Source organism: Pogoniulus pusillus, chromosome 29, assembly GCF_015220805.1.
Source record: "Pogoniulus pusillus isolate bPogPus1 chromosome 29, bPogPus1.pri, whole genome shotgun sequence".
NCBI lineage: Eukaryota > Metazoa > Chordata > Aves > Piciformes > Lybiidae > Pogoniulus > Pogoniulus pusillus.
In genome coordinates, this window is record NC_087292.1 from 13,959,564 (window position 1) to 13,974,822 (window position 15,259).

Consider the following 15,259-nt stretch of genomic DNA (forward strand, 5'->3'; position numbering starts at 1 on the left):
GGGACACCCTACCCTAGATCAGGCTGGCTAAAGCCAGGTGAAGAGCAATCTGTGCCAGCCCAGCTCAGTAAAGCTTGGAAAGGCACTCAGTAAACAAAGAGCCTGAAAGAGAAGTTGTTGTTTTTAAGAATGCTTCCCTAACTTTAAGAATTTTATAGAATCTCTGTCCTAATTTTAAGAATTTTAAAGAATCTCTGTCCTAATTTTAAGAATTTTAAAACATCTGACCTGATTATAAGAATTTCTGTCCTAACTTAAAGAAATTTAAAGAACTTTAAAGAGTTTCTGCACTAATTTTAAGGATCTTTGCCCTAATCCCATAAATTTGGTAATTACTAACAGGCATGAAAAGCAGAAACTTCGGAGATGAGAAAGCTCATATTGGTCAATAAGGTCGTATACGACCTTATTCCTTCCAAGGATGCTGTTTTGGGGATAAACTCTTACCTTTCCACCAGCCAAAACCTTGAGGTGTCTCAGATTCTCTGTGGATGCAGGTCCCCCCTGGACCGTGGTGGTACTGGGGAGGAGTGTGCGTGTCTGAGCATCCCGGCAGAGCATCGGGGAGGCTCCTCTGGAGTTTGAGCAGGAAGGCTGCACAACCTCCCTACCCCTCCCTACCAGGTCAGCAAAGCCCTGCCCACCTCGGAGTGTCCTTTGTGACCACCAAAAACAGGTTGGGAGAGGAGGGACTTGTACACGGGAGCATTTCAGCATCCCAGCCAGCCCGGCTCCGTGCCGGCAGCCTGCCTGCGCCTTTATCTCCATGCAGAGCAGAGGTGTGCCGGCTCTGCTGCATATGCAAGATGTGGGCAGGCAGAGCCGGGAGAAGAAACTTTCCCCTAAAGCGTCTGATTTTCCAAAGAAACGAGGCACGCGCCGGCGAGCAGGAGCAGGGAACCTGCTGGGGGAGCTCGGGATGCTCGCATCAGCCAAACAGCATCTCTCAGCCACCTCATTCAACTTTGGAGCAGAGATTTCACTCTCTGGCAGAACGATGTATTTGTTCCCACTTCCCCGCGCAGAACCTACCCTTTCCCAGGGCCGGGTGATCTCTCCCAGGCGGTGAAAGCTTAGCCGAGGCACGGCACAGCTTGTTGGGACTCGTGTAGCTAGGGACTGGGAGCTGATCCCTGCTGATCGGCCCCAAATGCTCTAGCTAAAGAATGAACAAGGGGAAATGATACCCCAGCTCTGCTCCACAAAAAGGAAACCCCCTAATGTTAAGCACTTCCCAGCATTGTTGACTCCTAAATCGAGTTCTGCCCTGGGCAAAGCACCTCTCTGAGGCTGAGGGGAGTTGTGAGACCCACCGCTGCTGTGCCCCCTGAGCGAAGTCTGGAAAGGCTTTGAAGTGCTCAGGCGCTAATTCCCATTGCATTCCCTAGTGCTATAAACTGGGAACAGATTGCAGCTGGGAGCAGAGCTGGCGCCGGCTGCGTGGGCTCCCTTCGATACTCACTGGTGCCAGACCACCTCTCACTGCCCACCTTAGTGCCGCCCTCTCCCCGAGGCTGGCGTCTGGGGCGGCTGAGCGGCACCCAGCTTTTGGTGCCACGGGGCTGCGGCATCCTGGGAAGGTGACATCCAGGGAAGGTGACATCCAGGGAAGGTGACTTCCAGGCTGAGGCTGGTGCCAGCCCGTGGTTTGGGGAGGCAGGGCTGGGCTTGGATGTGGCTGGAGGCGGCGGGCGCGGGGGCAGCCCGGGTGCTGAGTGCCGGATCCGGATCCAGATCCCTGCTGCGATGACTCAGCGCTGCGGGCAGAGCCCGGCAGATCAGGATTTGAGACTGGGGTGTGGGTAGGAGCTTTGCCTTCCATGCATGGCTGTGGTGCCACCAGGGTTGGAGCTCGCTCCTGATTTTCTTTTCCTCGGAGCCCTGAGATCCGTAGGGATCTGTCCAACTGGTGCGGAAAAGCTGTTGCCGTTGCTGGTGCTTTCTGAGATCTCAGCATCCAACCCTGCCTGCAGACAGGGCTGTCACTCTGTGACAAACCTGGCAAGGATTTGAGGTCTCTGATCTGCACACACCCGTGGTTAACAGAGATGCTGCATGAGCATCACCCCCCCAGGTATCTGTTCCCACGATTCAGTCCTTTGCTGCAGCAGCCCAGGTTCTCCAAGGGGTTCAGCTTTGCTCCCTTCTCACCCAGTGAAGCCACAGCCCCACACTCTTCTGCCCTGCTCAAGAGGATTTATTGAGGGAGATTTATTGATGAAGACCAGACCACAGAGTCACTCAGTGTGGAGCTCTCTCCCTGAGACAGGGATTTCATTTACAGCCCGAGCCCTTTCCAGAGCTGTCACTGTAATATACAGCTGGTGGTGCCGGATGCAGCCCACAGAGGGGCTGGGAGCAGCCCTTTGGTGTGCTGGCAGGGCTGGGTGTATTTCAAAGTGGCAGGTACCCTCTGCAAACAGAGCCCCACTGTCGGAGAACCAAAAGCAAACTCCTCAGCCAGCTCTTAAATCTGGTGGGTTTGTAACGCCCAGGTCTGGGGCAGGGTGGTTGCTGACAGCAGTGGCTTTGCTCACCTGCTCTTTGAGTCCCCAGATGCTCAGCTCAGGTTGGACACAGAGTCTGAGTTGGAGCACAGGGGCCCTGGCACACTGGATCTCATACATGGGACTGAGGAATCTCCTGGCATCTCCTGGATACTGGTGGCATTGCTCCTTGGGGTATGATGCTCCTGCCTGCAGCAGAGGAAAGGAAAAGCAGCAGGGAGGTAATTTTCTAGCCTTTCTCTTTCCTTGGGAAGGGATGGACTTGGACAGCCAGCTCTGACAGCACAGCTGTTCTCCAGAGCCTGATCTCTGGGGGGTTTCTGGCCTCTTGTTACCACCCTCAGTGCTACTGGCCATGCTTGCATCGAGCCATGACACCATCCTCATCCTCAGCACTATTTTATTTCAGAAGAATAAAACAACTAATTGGCTAAATGGGCTTAAGACAGTAAAAAAAAAAAAAGGAAGGAAGGAAGGAAGGAAGGAAAGAAAGAGAGAAAGAGAGAGAGAGAAAGAGAGAAAGAGAGAAAGGAAGAAAGGAAGAAAGGAAGAAAGGAAGAAAGAAAGAAAGAAAGAAAGAAAGAAAGAAAGAAAGAAAGAAAGAAAGAAAGAAAGAAAGAAAGAAAGAAAGAAAGAAAAAGAAAGAAAGAAAGGGAGAAAGAAAGACAGGAAGAAATGGAGAAGGAAGAAAGAAAGGAAGACAGAAAGGAAGACAGAAAGAAAGAGAGAAAGAAAGAAAGAAAGGAACTAAGAGAGAAAGAAAGAGAGAAAGAGAGAAAGAGAGAAAGAGAGAAAGAGAGAAAGAGAGAAAGAGAGAAAGAGAGAAAGGAAGGAAGGAAGGAAGGAAGGAAGGAAGGAAGGAAGGAAGGAAGGAAGGAAGGAAGGAAGGAAGGAAGGAAGGGAGGGAAGGAAGGAAAGACTCTGAAGTTCTCACATTGCTGGATCAGTGAAGCTTAATGGATTTACTCCCAGCTATTTCCCCATCAGCAGTGCTGGAGTTGTTCAGCTTCAGGCTGGATTTATGCAGTATACCTTTCACCAGGCAACTGCCAGGCAGGGCTGCTTCCACCAGCCAAACTTTCTTTTCTTGGCAACCCTACTATGTTCCTGCTCTAATTTTAGAATTATAAATTGAATTTATACCCAGAAAAGCTGCCTGATCACTCATGGAAAATCTGCAGTGCCAGGAGTATTTTGGAGGCCAGCATGAGGCTGATTCACTTTCCTAATGTACTGGGCACTTGGCGGATTGGAGAGAACTTTTAGTGTGTGTTGGGATGCATTTTTTTCCCCTGGGCATTTGTTTATTTGTATGACTTCATGTGGCACAGGCTGCCCTAAAACGGAGCCTAGCACTTGCTCTCCCACTCTGGTGTTGGAGAGGGGCTGGCAGATTGCAACACTGTCCCTTGACGGGTGAAACAGGAGGAGCAGCTTTGGCTCTTGCCTCACCAGGGAGGAGGAGAAGGTGCCTTCCTCCACCTTGTACAACTTGAAAATCCTCCCCAAAGCTGGGCAGCTGCAATGGGCTGCTCCACAAACCCAGGGGATGGTTTGCAGTGAGCCCTTGCTGCAGACACCCTGCCTCAGGGTCACCTTCACTGAATGAGAATCCCACCTGGGTGGTGTGGAGCTACAGTGGGCCCATGGGCAGTCTTGGTGTCCCTTGGGGATTGCTGGGGACTGGTGCTGGTCACAGCCTCCTAAACAAGTTAAACAGGACTGGCAGCATCAGGGAGTTGCTGGCCTCACTCACGTGTGTGTAGACGTGTCCCACTGCAGGGAGAGGAGAACAAGAGCAAATCCTCCAGGATGAAGCTCCAGCCTCAAGTCCCAACCTCTGCATCTATTGACTTCACAGAATCATAGAATCAGTCAGGGTTGGAAGGGACCACAAGGATCAGCCAGTTCCAATTCCCCTGCCATGGGCAGGGACACCCTGCTCTAGATCAGGCTGGCCAGAGCCTCATCCAGCCTGGCCTTAAACACCTTCTGGGATGGGGCCTCAACCACCTTCCTCGGCAACCCATTCCAGCCTCTCACCACTCTCATGCTGAAGAACTTCCTCCTCATGTCTGGTCTGAATCTTTAACCCTATAAAGCTTGTTCTCATAATACATCACAGCTATCACAAAACCAGCAGCTCAGTTTCTTCCCTGCCATCCCAGCTCTTTGCAGGCAGCTTCTGCATCTTTAACCACTGTGGCAACCACTAGAGCAACAGGGACTTTTCTGCCATTGCCTTCTTTCTGCTTGAGAAGGCCCTGCTGGTGAGCATCCCTGAGTGCCTTGAGCACAGGGACATCCCTTCTCCTAGCACTGCCTTTGCTGCTCTGGTGTTAGAAGATCACTAAAGGAGGAGAAGCTGGTCCTCTGCAATTCCTGAATACAACTACAAACTGAAATTGGGCTTTTAGGTAGAAGGGTGAGCAGTTAAGGGGTCTACACTAACTGCATACTGAGCTGGAAAGGAGGTTTTGTCCTCCCCAGTTCCTTCGACCTACAGTTCCTTGCTGCTTTGCTGAGGTTTAGCAGTAAATATTCGCCTTGCTGCCCACTCAGTCTGGGACACACTGGCATTCTGACCCTCTGGCCATGCTGTGGAGCTCTCTGGAGCACAGTGGGCTTTAGTTGGATGCATGGGCAGGTCTGTACGCCCGCATGGGGATTCAGAAGGTGATTAAAAGCAGCCACTTATCTGTCTGTGCATCTCAGGATAACCACAGCTTCTATAACATCACTTAATGAACACCTCAAAATGCTCTGGGAAGTGGGTAATGAAGCATTATCACATTTTTTGGGTGCTGTAATTGAGCAGTGGTAAGACTCAGGGAATAGCTCAAGGCCCCACAGGGAGCAAAGATGCGCAGTCACTGCCTCCTCCCAGCCCAGCTAACACACTCCCAATGCCTCCCTCATTCCCAGAGACCTTGGCTGGGCAAAGTGGATGGTAAACACCCTGGGAAGCTCTGGTAGATGGTGGTATCATCCCACACTTTGATTGTGAGCCCGTTATGCTGCCCGTGGCACCTGCAGAGCGTCTTGGTCTCACTGTTCCTCCCTCTGTGGTAGAGAACCTCAGCAGTGCCTCAGAGTCCTGCTCCCAGCAGATGGGGAACCCAACATTGCTGGTCCTGCATGGGCACTTTGGTCATGCTTGGGTAAGGGGCATGAAGATCCATTGTAACCATGATCACATGAACTGGCATCTCTGTTCCTGATGCATTGAGGTGTGCTTGGGCGTCTTGAGTCAAGCTAATGATGATCTTAAAAGCCTTTTCCAACCGAAATGATTCTGTGATTCCAACATTCTGCTGGCCAAGCAAATGACAGGAATAAATCTCTCGCCCCTGGATACAGCATGGGTAATGAAGTCTTCAACTGAATCAGTTTTTTATCTTGAGTACTATTCAGAAAAGTGTCTATGTGCTAGGAACATTCAGTTCTGGATGCTTGGGTCCCACTGATTGAACCAGGTCAGCTGGACCTGGATGGGACATCCTGCAGCACTTGTCCTCCATGGATGAGGCACTTAGTGCCATGGTCTAGTTGATTGGATAGGGCAGGGTGATAGGTTGGACTGGATGATCTTGGAGGTCTCTTCCAACCTGGTTGATTCTATGATTCTATGATGCTGGGTTTGGATGCCTATCCATTGCCAGGGCAACTTAAAGCTGCTGGTGGTACAGCTCCAAAAGTTGAACCACATTGCTGGACCCTCTGCTGATGAGGGTGCCCCAGTGGGGGATGCCTGGAAGCCCCCTGCTGATATCAGGTTTGTGGGAGACCACATCAGGCTTTAGCTGAAGCCCCAGTGCTCAGTAAATATGTTGCTTTTATAACAGCAGGAGCTACAGCAAAAGGCTCTAGCACAAGCAGGGCAGGCAAGTTGGATTCTTTCTCTTCCTGGCCTCAACATTGTGGAGTATGGACCTGGGAGTCCTGATGGACAAGAAGCTACCCATGGGACAGCAATGTGCCCTTGTGGCCAAGAAGGCCAATGTGATCCTGGGGTGCATTAAGAGGAGTGCTGCCAGCAGATTGAGGGAGGTTCTCCACTCCTTCTACTCTGCCCTGGCCAGACCTCACTTAAAGTACGGCATTCAGTTTTGGGGTCTCCAGTTCAGGAGGGACAGGGATCTACTCGAAAGGGTCCAATGGAGAGCTACAAAGATGCTTAAGGGGCTGGAGCACTGCCCCATGGGGAGAGGCTGAGGGACCTGGGGCTTTTTGATCTGGTGAAGAGAAGACTTAGAGGGGATCTAATCAATGTTTATAAATACATGAGTGCTGGGGGTCAAGGGGGAGGAGACAAACTCTTCTCAACTGTGCCCTGGGATAGGATGAGGAGCAAGGGGTATAAACTGCAGCACAGGAAATTCTATCTCAACATGAGGAAGAACTTCTTTACTGTAAGAGTCATGGAGCACTGGAACAGGCTCCCCAGAGAGGTTGTGGAGTCTCCTTCTCTGGACACCTTCTATCTGGATGTGTTCCTGTGCGACCTGAGCTAAATTCTCTGCTCTGACAGGGGGGTTGGACTTGATGATCTCCAGAGATCCCTTCCAATCCCTAACATCTGTGATCTGCTCCTTTCCCACCCCACCCTACATTTTGCCCTTTCCCCGCCCAAACTCAGAGCACCTGAGTGCTGTTGGAGTCTCCTCCCACCCCAGGTGTGACCACTTTGCTCTCCCTGCCCACTCCCCTTTATAAGCAGCCCCGGGAAAGGCAAGCCCCAAGCTTGCCCAATTGGGCAGAGGGATCCTCCTCCCCTCATCACCGGTGAGTCCCCGTGGCACACGCTGGGTGGCACACGCTGGGTGAATGGTGGAGGTGATCTTTTAAAGGCCGGGGGGCCTGGTGGGCCCCCCGGCTAGGTAGGCATATACTTGACGATCGCTCTAACATCACCCATGGGTGCTGTCTGGGCTTTCTGACCTAAGCTGAGCTGCTCCGTGTTTAGCTGCTCCTTTTTGCTCCCTTTTGAAGCTGTAAGAACGACAGGAGGAATAAATCTGGAAGAGGTTCTGAGAGGCATTTTATTAGCACGGAGGAAATGTCTGAGGAGCCCTAATGAGGAGAGAGAAATAAACCTCAGATTTTATTGACCCTCTTTTATGTCAGAGGGGCTAAAACTCTGTCTTGTTTTGTAACCAAATTAAAACTAGCTCTATTCAGTAGGAGGTGAAATCCTGACTGTCTTAAGTCAGGGCAACTACAGAATCACAGAATCAGTGAGGTTGGAAAACACCTTTGAGATCATCGAGTCCAACCTATCACCCAGCACCATCTAATCAACTAAACCATGGCACCAAGTGCTGCATCCAGTCTTAAACATTTCTAGGGATGGGGACTCCACCACTTCCCTGGGCAGCCCATTCCAATGGCCTCTTTCTACAAAGAACTTCTTCCTAACATCCAGCCTAAACCTCCCCTGGTGCATCTTGAGATTGTGTCCTTTGGTTCAGTGGCTGGTTGCCTGGGAGAAGATTATGAGGACAGAAGTTCTTATGTATCACAAAGTTTCAGCCTCCACATATGTACACTTTCTCCTGCCACTTGTTATTATTGTGTTATGATTGTCATCATTATTATTTTCTTTCCTATGTCAGATACATCCCTCAAACATTCCATCCATAAGAACTTTAGCATTTAGACAGCAGATGGTGATCAGTCAGTTATGAGTGTACCCAAAGCAGCAGGTTAAAGATAACAGCCTTTTAGTTCTATCAGTACTACTGCACTTGTCTTCAAAATCACACAGTCATGACATAGCTACAAATCTCATCAGCTGTTTGCTTCAGCAAGGGAACAAGGATGTACAAGACTTACAATGCATCTTACTCAGGCTGTGCTGTGGGTTGATTCCTAAGGCAGAGCTGCATGTTTCCATAGGCTTGTGTCCCAACTGTAGATTAAAAAGCCTGAAGTTTGGATTTCAGGTGCCCCAGCTTAAAGTTCAATCACCTAGAATGTGACACAGCCAGCACCTTCCAATGCATTCTCTGCTGTTAGTCAATAACGTATATAGAGACTCAGGCACATCACAACCAGCAACAGTATGTAGGACTTGCAAAATGAAGGTTGAATACAGGGAGCAGGAGCACAGAATTCCCCTGGTATTCATCATGCTACAACTTAAACTGCTCACTCAGAGAAAGAAAGTCTTTTATGTGTTTGTGCCTGTGTATGCATCTGCACAAACACAGCCTGAAATGATAGTGGGACTCTGGGAAGGAAGTTTGGCAGCTCAGGACCCTTTATGGCATTTAACACAATATGATGATATTCTGGCAAGCCTTAAGCATAATATTAAGCTGCTCTGTCATCATCTATCCTGCTGAGAATCCTCAATAGGTTAGTTTTGCATTCCACACCATATCCCAATGTCTGAGTGTCTCAGGGCCCCAGGACTCCTGAAAGTGACAAAATTAACATTTGCTTCTTTTCCAGTGCCCCATTAAGGACTTCCACTCACTTGTGTCCAGAGAGCTGAAATAATGGGTAGGCTTATTTTCCTAAAGTGACAAAGACAACAGATTAGGGATTGCCAGTGCTAAATGCACTGACTGCAAGTAATCAAGCTGGAGTTTATAATGCTCAGGTGATGCTGGCAAAATGGAAGCCATATATTGAACATGCTGCTCTTACCAAGAAGTTGCCCCTATCCTGGGGGGAGGAAAAGGACTACAGCCCATCAGCTGTCCTTGTCTCTGCTCAACCCACAGTCTTTCACCCCACAAGAGGTATTCCTGCCATGTTTTTTTATTCTTTGAACATCTTAATCCTGTCTGTCTCTGCCTTCTGGGTGACATTTAGCAGGGATTGAGTAGGGAACTGAGTGCCACAGTCATGAATGTTTAGCATGTACTTCACTGGGATCATTATCCTGAGGGCTGTCAACTTCAATATTAGCATTGCAGTTCACTGGACAAAGATCTTTGCTCAGGCACTGTAGCCTTCAAAGCTGTTTTGAAGCTGCATGAAGATATTGCTATCGTAGCATCCATCGTTCAAGGAGAGGCTGAGAGATTTGGTATTGCTCATCCTGGAGAAGGAACCAGGAGGTGTGGGATCTGCTATAGGTGATCCTGCTCTGGCAGGAGGGCTAGACAAGCTCCTTCAAGCTTCCTTCTAGCCCCTAACCTTCTGTGATTGTGGTGAGGCTTGGGAGACAGCTTCCCATTGCTGAGGTGGTACAGGAATATGCTCGTGGTGATGGATAGCTGGAACAAATAAGCTGCCTCCAAAAGCCCTGGAGAAGCTTTGATGAAAGATGCTGAGAACTAATTCCACCTGTTCTCTGTCCTTTGGGAATTCCTGTAGCTCATGTTGAAACAGCTCAGCACCTCTAATTCAGAAGAAAAGACCCACCCAGCATGGCTGTACCTTCCTCACAGCGAGACATTGCTCTGGATAGCTGGGACATGCACCCTCTCACCGCTCCTGAGCTGATCAAGGGGAAAGCCCTGTGGGAGACACTGGAGTTGGTAAAGATCTGCTCCTTCAACAGGGTTGCACAGGATCCTGCTTCCTCAATTTCCTGAGAAGATTTCTGCCAGCTTCCTCCTATATCTGATCCAGATCTAAGGGGGTCTTGATCCTCTTCAGTGCAGCTCTGATCCACCTGGGCTTTAGACCTACTGCAGCATCATGGACAGGTCCTCTCTTAACAGCTCAGCCTTACACTGTCCTGTCCAACAAGCACAGCAGCCACAGCCAGGCATTTTTATGGGCTGAGGCATCTCTGCTTGTCCCAGATGCCTGGTGACACATTGGTGTTGAGGCCACTTTGTTGCTGGGCTTGGTCTTAAATCAATATTGTGTGCATCAGTGTCCCATGTCTCCACTGATCTGTGGTCATCTCCTTTCAGAGGATTCTACGTTCAGAACATTCCCCATCATGAGTCCATCGCAGCAGAGGGGAAAAGGAGCTGATGGTGGGACAATCCAACCCAACAAAATCCCTCTGCAGGGAGGCAGCAGATGTGTGCATGGCCTCCCTGCTGCAGCAATCCCACCATTGCTTCCTTCCATGGGTGTTTAAACTAGAGGACAGAAAGGAAGGGGGTGACAGCCCCCCATCAGCATCCCACCTCATATGTGGGGCTCCTGGGAGCCCCAGCAAGCTTAAGGCTTGCTGAATACACACTGCCCACAGGAGAGTATCTCCTTGCCCTGGGAGGGCACCAGCATGTTGTCCCGCGAGGAACACAAAGAGAACAGAGGATCTGAAGGTGGAGTGTCAAGAGGGTCACCTAACCCACCCAGCAGAGGTTGGTGCAACCCAGCTGCCACAGAAGAAGAAAAGGTTCTTCTTAGCCCTACTGATGGAGATGCTGTAGTTTATGGTGAGCAATCAGGAGTGGATCAGGTGAGAAAGGGGGTGATGCCCCCAGTATGAGGCACTAACTTCCAGGTGAGCAGTGCTGCATGCCGAGGTTGGGCACTGCTGCCAGCCCACGAGGTGCATCCCACCGTAGCCACAGCCCTGGCTCTGCTCCCCTCACAGCTGTTGCACAGCCCAGATGTTTGCTTGGGGAAAGCTTCGATGTTTGCTGCCCTGGTCCCTGCTCTCCCTATGCAAACGTGCTCAGACTCCCTCGTCCTCACATAAACCCTGATTCCCACAAACGACTCTGCCCCTTGCACAGCCATTTCACTTCACCCACCCTAGAGCTGGATGCTGATTCTTTGCATTGCAGTCCCCAGCCATACCTTATTACATTCCATGCCCAAGTGGAAAACACCAGAGGAGAAGATTTTGTTAGGAAACAGAGGCTCCAGCTGGGCAGCAGCCACGAAGCCTGGGCTGGCTCAGCCCTGATATGCTCCCTGCCGACCCCACACACCATGGGGAGCAGTGCCACCATTTTACAAGAAGCCACCAACTCCCCAGCTGCTGGAAAGATCCAATTTCCCCCCTCAGCCTCTGAGAGGGGGCAGAAAAGCAAGCAAACCCATGAGACAACAACCTCTGCCCATCAGATAGGAGGCGGAGCAGGCTCTGGCCACCAGTACCAAGTGACAGCACTCCCCAGCATGCTGCTGCACGGGTTTGGGGCAATTCTCTACACAAAGCTCACACCAGCTCCCTTCCCAGCTACACAACGCAGCCCAGGATGCTGGGGACAGATAAAAATCAGTGCAGGCAATACTCACTTTGGGGGACTGTCTGCGTCTCTCCTCCGACTAGGCTGTGCTCAAGAGACGGTCATCTGGGACACGAGAGACTGGAGTGAGCAGTGTGGGTGAACTTGCACAGACAATAAGCCATAATTTTTCTTTGCTGTCTGACTGGCTCTACTGGTTTGCATTTCTTTGCCCCAGCAGCAGAAAGGAGGCTCAGCTTAACTAAAGCTGCCCAACAGGTTCTGCTGTAAGACAAAAAAAGCTGCAAGACCAGTATGGTGTGAAGCCAGATAGAGATTTGATTGTTTTCCTGTAATTACAGCTCGACCTGTGCTGTTGGTTGAAGTCAATCACATTAGCAAACAGACCCATTTAAATAATTCATCCACCATTAGATGGGAATTTCTTCGTTTTGTGTAACTTGTCTCTTATTTTTTTTTTCCTAAGAGGAAGAGAAAAAGAGAAGAATCAAGTGTGAGAGCATCAGCATCCTAAGCCAGAGTGCATGGCCCAGGGCATGCAATAACCCTCAGCCCAAACAGCTCAGGAAAGGAGAAGGAATGTGCCCAAACTGAGGACTTTCCCGTGCAGGATTAAAGCTCATAGTCCTGGATAATCTCTTGGCTGAGGATGCATTGGGGACTAGCAGGGAAAGGCTGGTCAGCCCACACTAGCCCAGCCCAGGCTGCCTCCCATCTCCAGATGCTGACACAAGCAGCTTCTACCCTGAATCGTGGGCTGGTGAAGCCTAAGGCAATGTGGACACATCTTGAGCCTTTGAAGTGTAGGTCTTTCAGCATCCCCCAGGAAAATGCTGGCATGGATTTCCCTGCCCAGGCTGGGCAAGGACAAGCTTCCCCCACATGGCTGCAGACAGCAGCAACCTGGTTGATTCTACGAACACACAGGGGCTGTGAGAGCAAGAGATGCATTTGCTCACCATCAGTATCACATGTGTTTAAAAAAGTAAGCTTCCTGCATATCTGAGACCCAGATGGCTTGTCCTGCTCAGCCAGGAGCTGCCTGGTGAGCACAGAGCCCTGCTGTGCTGGCACAACCACTTCCGATCATGGCTCTGTGCTTGGGAGGAACGCGTCTGTGTTGCTTAACAGGACACGTAAGCTGGGGAGGGTAGTTTCCCTGTGGTATTTCCAGGGCTGGAGGATAGGGAGAGATCCTGCAGAAGGAGATTTGGAGCACCAAGGTTGAGCTCTTCCTCTGAGTAATTCTGTGTGAGGAAGGCAGCTCTGTCATGCTGTACATTCCCGGAGCTCTGTCCCCAGCCATCAGCTCAAACTTTCAGCTGGTGTAAAGTCGCAGCAATCACCATGCTGGTTTACACCCCAGCTGCTGAGCTGGCTCCTCAGGTAAACCCAGCAAGTGCTGAGCATCCTTGGCAGCGTTTCTCTGCTGCAATCATATCACCCATCTGCAGCCCTGCTGCCAAGCGGTGGCTCTGAGCCGTGCTACCTGAGCTTGGACAGGTCGGGCAGGTGGGGAGCAGCTGGGGCTCCCAGGAATGTGGCTGCACACCCACGCTATGAAAATGGGTGGCAGGTAAACAAGCAATGGTTGCTGAGCCGTGGTCCTTGGCAGACTTGTAGGGACTGTTTGGTGGTTGCTCTACATGCATGGAATTCCCAGCTGGTTCTCTACAAGAAGGACAAAGCATGGAGCTAAGGGGGGTTTCTCTTCCATCCCAGACTTCACAAGCCACTCACAATGGGCAGAGGGAAGATCTTGGCTTCGTTATGCCCCTTCTCTTTCCTTTTGGGCTTTGCTTTACTGAGGGATATGACAATTAAAGATTGATTGCTTGATATGGTCTGGTGCTTCAGACTGGTGTTTGTGGTGGTGGAATTAATAGCAACCACCTGGAAGAGAGCTCCTTGTTTAGACCAGTCTGGTGATATCATGGGAGTGGCAAAGCCTGGGGAGATAACACACAGCAGCCAGTCCTCTGAGAAGCAGTGGTGGCACATGTGGCATGGACCATGGGGGCATCATCACCATCTTGTGCCTGCATCCAACAGCTTGCTGACTGCTCTGTCTGCAGCATCTTCCACGGCACTATCGGGAAAGGAAACACCAAAAGGAGAGCTTAATGGTAGTGGCAGCTCGTGAGGAGTGAGAAGACTTGAAGCAGAAGAAGCTGCCTGAAAGTGTCATGCTGGTATGTGAGAAGGCAGAATGGACACCTTTTGGGAAGCAAGAAGTGATGCACTTTGGAATAATTTTCACCTTGTCTTGCAGGTATCTCTTGGAGATGACACAGCCTGCTCCTGGGAACCATGATTACAACGAAGACTGCTCTGCTCCCAGGGTGAAGAGCCAGATGATCTGGACAAGACATCAGTTTCTTTACAGCTGGGAACAAAAATAAAGATTAAAAAAACCTAACAAATTGAAGTCCATTTTCTAGATGAAAAAACTATTCTCTTCCAAGCAAAGAAGCACAAACCCACTAATGCATACTGGTGTAGGGGGGAGAGGTATGATCGAGACTAAGACAGATGACTGTGACTGGAAAACCAGTGAGATGGCAGAGCACTGTTGCATGGGCAAGGCAGAGAAGCTGCAGTGTTGGAGCTGCCATGGGCAGCGTGGAAGAAGGCACCATCAAATAATTGCATCTGGGAAAAAGCAACCCAGCTCAGAGCTGAGCTCTCAGATCCTGCTGCCAAAATGTATCAGCTATCAAAAGGGATGATCACTAGCTGGACTTGGAGCAGAAACCTCTGCGTAGCCACTCTGGGCATCTGCTGACAAGAAAGTGCCCTGAACTGGTAAGAAACCTGGAGAGGGTATTTCCCTGGTTGGGTGGCCAGAGCACACTGGGCTGGATGGGTATTTTAGACAAAATAAGTTCTCCCTTGAATGAGTGAATGAATTCTGTGAGTTCAGGCAGGGTTTTCCCTTTGCAAGCACACTTCTCACCTTGCCAAACTCCAGCTGTTACCTTTGCTACACAAGGCAAGAAGGACCTTCAGTAGGTTCAATCTGTTTGTTGGATGGAAAGGAGGTGAGTGGAACATCAAAGATTTCAAGCTCAGCTGCAGATCTGGGAGGTATGAGCTAGGCAGCTGCCTCCTGTGTGGGAACCATCTCCATCCTCTGCCACCACCCACCTGAGCCAGAGCCTAAAAAGCCATTAATCCCAAAGTGGTTGTTCTTTGCTCATAGCTTTGAAGTCTGCCTAAATAGGACCCAAAGGAGGGAAATCTCTCCTCCTTGCCTGCTAGCAGAAAAAGCATCCTTCATTGTTTTCCCACCACCTTTTTGTACCAGAGTGCTGGATAACATGTTAGGGAAGAACAAGTTAATTGGGTTGAGAACATCAGCTTAATATGTGTAACAGAAAAGCTGTTTTGATGGTGAGAAACTCCCTTCCACAAACACTCCATTCCAAAATCAGAGGGTAGGAGAATGACTCAGGCTTGCAGGGAAAGCTGGTGACCAAAAATAATGCCTGTTATGGATATAGATTATCTTTCACAGAAAAATTACTGTTTCATGGAAGAAGACACATTTATTCCTGCTGAAAGAGGCACCACAGAAGACTGAAGACGACCAGGGAGGGTCCTTCTCATGGGTTGGGTTGCAGTACATTAGTAAGC

The 15,259-nt window shown here is 50.1% G+C and overlaps 1 long non-coding RNA gene across 2 annotated transcripts; it reads left to right on the forward strand.

Moving 5' to 3' along the window:
• The first annotated feature begins 9,025 nt into the window (after positions 1 to 9,025).
• LOC135188420 (uncharacterized) lies at positions 9,026 to 14,046 on the forward strand. Of its 2 annotated transcripts, none has more exons than XR_010307687.1 (3): positions 9,026 to 9,256; positions 12,096 to 13,815; positions 13,896 to 14,046. It is a non-coding gene; the product is annotated as an uncharacterized LOC135188420 (long non-coding RNA). The 2 variants fall into 2 exon arrangements; XR_010307686.1 differs by lacking the exon at positions 9,026 to 9,256 and adding an exon at positions 10,017 to 10,498 and having other exon boundaries at positions 12,092 to 13,815.
• Positions 14,047 to 15,259: the final 1,213 nt, after the last annotated feature.